General features: G+C 38.8%; 1 long non-coding RNA gene across 1 annotated transcript; it reads left to right on the top strand.

Moving 5' to 3' along the window:
- The first annotated feature begins 877 nt into the window (after window positions 1–877).
- LOC106783346 (uncharacterized) lies at window positions 878–5,895 on the top strand. Its single transcript, XR_001381083.3, has 3 exons — window positions 878–2,376; window positions 5,104–5,175; window positions 5,741–5,895. It is a non-coding gene; the product is annotated as an uncharacterized lncRNA (long non-coding RNA).
- Window positions 5,896–6,464: the final 569 nt, after the last annotated feature.

The following is a 6,464-nucleotide window of genomic DNA, read 5'->3' as shown; positions in this document are numbered from 1 at the left end:
GAGGGAGGGAATTTTACAGGTTGTAGCACAAACAAAGGCAGAGGCAAGAAAGTTTGAGATATGTTTGGAGGATAGTGTGCAATCCAATTTGACTGAAATGTTGGTTATGTGTGGGGCAATAATATGGCGAACATGGGTCCAGAAAGTTGGGGCTAAATTCTCGAGGGCTTTGCACACTGGAGTGAGAAATTTTTAGATAGATCAATGAGAGCTGAGCATCATCAAGAGATTTAGGAGAGAGGGATGCTATTATGGGACAACTCCTCATCTATTAGGTTGAATAATTCAATTTTTTTGAACTACAAAAATAGTGTCCTTATATGGTTCCACCTAACATTTAAGGCAACTATCTTGAGGTCCTGTAACATTATGACTGATTTTCACTTGTTGACTCAGAACCCACCAGCAGGACCCTCCTCATGGGCAAGTTTTCATTAAACTAATTCTTTAATTATTTGTCCTACCATTTACTAATCCTCTTAGTTATCTTTCTATAGATACATATTTCTTACTTTTTTTTTTCTCTACGAGATATCATTGAAAGTCATTGTCAAATGCTTTGATAAAATCTGTTTTAGTGCAGTAACCCTGTCAGTGAAGGGAACAAGGTTAATCTGACATGACGTGCTCTTGGTGAACCAGTTCTGTTTCTTCGTGATCATCATTTCCTCCTGTCGGTATTTCTAAACCGCCCTGTAAATATCCATTCTTTGAACTTGCCCAGGTATAACATCAAGCTAGCCTGACTATTTTCAGAATCCCTTGTCTCTGAGTTTTTGAAAATTCTCCCACTTTCTACAACAGAAGTACTTTACCACATATTAAAAAAAATATATTACTGAGCCTCAAAACTTTTCAGAGATTATGGTCCTATAGTACGAACTTTGAGAAGAAGTGCTATCATTTTCAGATATCCAGTTTCAAGAGGAGAGATGGACTACTTATTTTTAAGTCAGGAATTGATAATTTGCCGTGAATATGTTTACAATAATAAAAGAGGCACAAAGTGATAATACATATAGAATTTCTCCTAACGAATTGCATTCTAATTAAATTTTGGACCTGTATTATCCTGTGTGCTTTTAATAATTACAAACTCTCTGGATAAGAATATGTTTTTTAAATGGATTATTACTGTTTCTCCTGACTCTTGGTACTGCATTTTAGTTATTTGTGCAAAAACAATTATAGGACTGGGTGCTTTAAAGTGAATGGGAATTTGTTCTCAGTTCTGTATTGAAGACCTTTTTTACTGTCTTGTGGGTGAAAGTAGGTTGGTGGTGCACGCTAAATTTCAAGGTCAGGAGTTATGGTTGGAAAACCAACCCTAATAGAAGTTCAGGAATTCTAAGGCTCAATTGTATACATTTACAGCTGTGAGTTATGGAGCAATAAGACCTAAACCATCAAGATGGGGAAAAGGGAGTACGTTGCATAGGAGTAAACAGATATAATTGGATAGTAACTCCTTCCAGTGAGTGGGGCTTAGTGCAAACAGCCCAGGCTTGGACTCAGAAGCCCTGGGTTTGAGTTCTGCCTCTTTTACTTACCGGCTGTCTGTCCTTGCACAAATTGTGAGGTCCCTGTGTGCCACAGGTCTTCACCTATAAAATTCAGACACAGATTGCTCCCAGGTGGGTGATTATTAACACTAGCTGGAATAATGTATTTTAAAGCATTTATAAATATCAGAACACTGTAGAATAAAAGGAAGCTTCAGTCTTATTTTTAAGGTAACATGTTTGAAAAAGTGTCAACTAGCAACCCTTCTGGGCTTCATTTTTGAGGTGCCCAGGATACCTAAATTCAAAGGGCTGAACCTAAGTAGAGTTAGGAAGTTAAATCTGTTCCAAAAAGTCACACTGTCTCACAAAGTCCTGTCAGTGCTACTGTTGCAAAGCACTGTGTGTCATAGTAGCCTTTTCTAGAAATGCATGCAGTTTCTCACGGTTTTCTCTTTTCTTCTAGAGCAGTGGTTCTGAAAGAGTGGTCCCCGGACCAACGGCATCAGCATCACCAGGCTGCCTGTTGGAAATGCACGTTCTTGGACCCAGACTAACCATTTTAGAAACGTCAAGAATTTCTTTCTATGTTTTAACAAGCCCTCCAGGTCACCTGCTGCACACTAAAATTAGAGAATAATCGTTCTAGAGAAATCCTAAATTACGTGACAGGGGTTCTTAAACAAATGCCATCTTTAATGATTTCAAGTAAAAATTAATGTATAGATTAACTACTAAATGCCAAGTACTTTCTATTATTATATTTATATTTAGTTTTCTGACATGTGAATTATCATCTCATTTTATAGATGAAGAAATTAAAGTTCAGAAAAGTGAGCAGTTCGGAATCCAGGGCTCTGTCCACTAGCCTGAGGTTTGTAAAATACAAAGAACATCCAATTATCAAGTGTGATTTAAAAATAACATGTTTATCGTTGTTGCTGTTTTCATTTGAAGCAAAATGTATGCACTGTTACAAGTTTTGAAGTCTGTCACTGTTATTGGGGTTGGTTGAGGGTTTTTTTCCCTTGACTGCATAATAAGCCGACTGGCACATTTAATTAACAAAACCTGTCCTGTGAAATGTGCAAATACAATTAAACACAAGTTGACAAGTCAATGCACTTGAATAATGGAGAGATGAATGGAACCTTGTATATGAATAAATCTATAGTGTCTGATACACATCAGCATTTTCCAAACTGCTTCTATAAAGCCTTGCTATGGAAATTGTGGTCTGTGGGCCAGCTGCATTGGAATCAACTGGGAAATTGCCGGAAAAGAAGACTCTCAGGCCCCATCTCAGACCTACTGAATCAAAATCTACATTTTAAGAATAAATCCAGTGATTCATATGCGTATTAAAGTTTGAGAAGCCCTGCTCTAAATAGCAGTTTCCTGAGAGAGAATAACAGGTTTTCTGTAGGTCAAGGGTGCCATGTCAAACAAGCTTGAGAGTCCCTGCATTTAACAGGTGGATTTAAACAAGTCAGATAGGTATCCCACCCTGCATTGTAAAGCTCTGGTAGGACGATGTAGTAGGAAGCGTGTTTCTCAAATTTAAGGTCACTTTCAGGCCTAAGACTCTCTATGGTTCTCTAACCTATAAGATAAGTATCCCCAGAAACAAGTCTACCTTTCCAGTTCTTCCTCCATCTTTTGTTTGTCTTGATAGATATAATTTTATTACGTAGTTATTCCATCAAGGCACTGGATAAAGCACTGAACAGAGATTATTCCATTTATCTTACAAAGGAGTTGTCAATACTGCTGTTTTACAGGTATGTAAATGAAGGCACAGAGATGTTAATTAGCAGGCCCAAGATCACACAGATCATAACTGACAGGGCTGGGCTTCAAATCCAGGCAACCTAGAGCTGTAGAGTCTTTTGTCTTAACCGCTATTCCATGTGCCTGTTCAGATTTGCGTGACTCCAAAGCCTGGGGAATATTATAAATTACGTATTTAATTTAAGGGGGTATTTGGTACAAAGTCTTTTGGTGCAAAGACCTCTGTCCCCCAGCCATCCAGTTCCCCTTTCTGGAAACAAATAATGTTATCAGTCTCTTGTGTATTGTTCCACAAACATTTTAGAAAATGTCTATGTGTGTGTTTTTATATATTTCCTCTTCTCACCTTTTCTAGACACGTGGTAGAAGACCATACACATATGTTTTTCACCATGAGTGTGTGTTTAATTAACAATCTATCTTGAAGCACATTCTATATCAATACACAAAGGGCTTCCTCATTGTTCTTTGATTGATGCTTAATATTCTATCAGATGAACAAATAACCACTTCTCTATTGCTGGACTGGTTGGTTGCAATATTTTGCTATTTTAAACACTAATATAATATATAACCTTATATTTCCATCACTTTGCATGTTCAAAACTAAGTATGTAGAATAAATCATGTTTTTCAGGAGTGTTTTAAAGTTTTCATTGTCACAATTCTTGCTTCTTGGGTATTAGAGTTATGCTCCTAAATATTTTAGCTTTCTATTGCTACTCTTTCAGTATAACTTCTAATGTTTGTACTTTTGAGTGCTATTCTGACCAATTTCTGCTCATGATGCACTTCTGACACTGAATATGCGGGTTTTTTCCACATGGACTGCCAATTCTCTAACTCTTCAGACACAATTGAGTGTTCAATGATTGAAATCGATTCTGATACTAACTACCCAGAGTAATGTAGACCCACAGGTTGAGGGCTCAGTGCCACAAGGGTGCACCCACTTCAGATACCAGCTGAAGTCCCAGGTCTCCCCTACTTCTGACTGGCTGGCTATAAATTGGGGGTTCCCCATAACTCCCTCCTCAGGTTCAATAATTGGCTGGAATGGCTCACAGAACTCAGGGAAAAGAGTTTACTTCCTATTATCAGTTTATTATAAAAGGTATTATAAAGGCTAGGTACACAGGGCAAGACAAAGATGAAGAGGTACATAGGGCAAGGTATGGGATGGCAGGTGCAGAGCTTTCCTGCCATCTTTGGAAGCATCACCTTCCCAGCATTTTGATGCACTCGCCAAGCTGAAAGCTCTCCGAATCCCCTCAGTTAGGGTTTTATGGAGGTTCCATTACATGGGCATGATTGCTTAAGTTATTGGCCATTGGTGATTAATTCAATCTCCATCCCCTGTCCCTCTCTTCAGGTTTGGGGGTGGGGCTAAAAGTTCCAACCCTCTAATCCCAGGGTTAGTTTCTCTGGCAACCAGCCCTCATCCTGAAGCTACCTAAGGGCCACTGAGTCACCTCATTAGCATAAACTTAGGTATGGTTGAAAGGGGCTTATTATGAACAACAAAGGATTCTCCCCTCACCCCTATCACTCAGACAATTACAAGCTCTTGTGTCAGGAACCCAGACAAAGACCAAATACATATTTGTTATTGTATCACAATATTACAGCTATTGATTTCTATATCCCAATTATGCGCCCATCCATCTTTCTGAATTTGCTTATTGTTTGTTACAGTTTTTAAGTTGATTCTTTTGGGTTTTACAGATTTATATCATACTATCTGCATAAAATAATAATTTATCTCCTCCTTTCTAATATTTATTCATCTTACTTTCTTTTTCTGAATAAGTGTTTGCCAGACACTAAAACAGGAGTCAGTAAATGGCAGCCATTGGCCACATCCAGCCTGCCACCTGTGTTTGTAAGTAAAGTTTTACGCTCACACCCACACCCATTCACTACATACTGTCTATGGCTTTTTCACTACAGCTGAGTAGTTTCAGTAGTGACAACATGGCCTGCAAAGCCTTAAATATCTACTATCCAGCCCTTTACAGAAGTTTCCCTATCTCTATGCTAGAATAATGTCAAATACTAAATCACAATTAATAGTAGGCATCCTTGTTTAGTTTCCGACTTTAATGGGAATGCTTCTGGTGTCTCCTCATTTAGGAATGATGCCATGGTGGTTTTTAAAACGTATTTGTACATTTCTGCCCCTCTCCCATAGAGATGGGTCTTGTCTCCTCTCCTTGAACTTGGATAGTCCTTTATGGCTGCCTCAAGGAACATAGTACAGCAAACTGACTCTGGTTTTCCCAGCGAGGTTAGAAAAAGGCTGAGCTGCTCTCTCTGTCCTGGAACACTCACTTTGGGCACCTTCAGCTGCCACTTACAAAATCTAGCTCCCCTGAGGTCTCTACCTGGAGGTCTCACACAGAGAGAGAGAAATGCCTGAGGCGCCCCGCCTGCTTCCATCTTGGCAGCCTAAGCAGCAGACATTGCAGAGAAGCAGCCTTGGAGAAGGCCCAGTCCCGGACGTGTCTGCCCGCCTCCCTGAGAGACCCTGGAAAGAGCTGCCTGACTGAGCCCTGGCAACCCCCAGATTTGGACAAAAATAAATGATTGTTATTGTTTTAAAGCCACTGCTTTTGAGTGGTTTGTTACACAGCAATAGATAACTGAAACACCGACTTTTTAATAAAGTTAGGTGCACTTTTATCATGTTAAGGAAGAAGCAACCTATTCCTAATGAGTTTTTGACATCGAAAATGGATATTATGTTTTAACTAATGGCTTTTCAGTGCTATGAAGATGGATCATTTTTCTTCTTAGAGATACCATAATGATAAATTATATTAGTAGATTCCTAATGTTAGCCTATCCTTGCATTCCTGGAATAAAAGCCACTTGGTCATAATTTTATAAGCAGCTGAGCTGCGTTTGATAAAATTTTGTTAAGGATTATTTGCATTGATATTCATAAGTGAAATTGTACTGTGGTCTTCTTATTTTTGTGCTGTTTTTCTTGGGTTTTAATTTCAGCAGGGGTAGACTTAAGTTTTGAGAGGCCTGAAGCTTATACAATTTGGGAGGCACTCTGAGAAAAAGACTAGAAAGTTAAGAACTTAAATTTGGGGCCAGGGCTTTAGAAGGAGCCCTTGCTAGCGAGGGATTCTGAAATTTAAGTTTCTTTAGCTTCATTTATGT

Source organism: Equus caballus, chromosome 7, assembly GCF_041296265.1.
Source record: "Equus caballus isolate H_3958 breed thoroughbred chromosome 7, TB-T2T, whole genome shotgun sequence".
NCBI lineage: Eukaryota > Metazoa > Chordata > Mammalia > Perissodactyla > Equidae > Equus > Equus caballus.
Note: the sequence above shows the minus strand (reverse complement) of the source record. Positions and strands in the feature narration are given on the sequence as shown.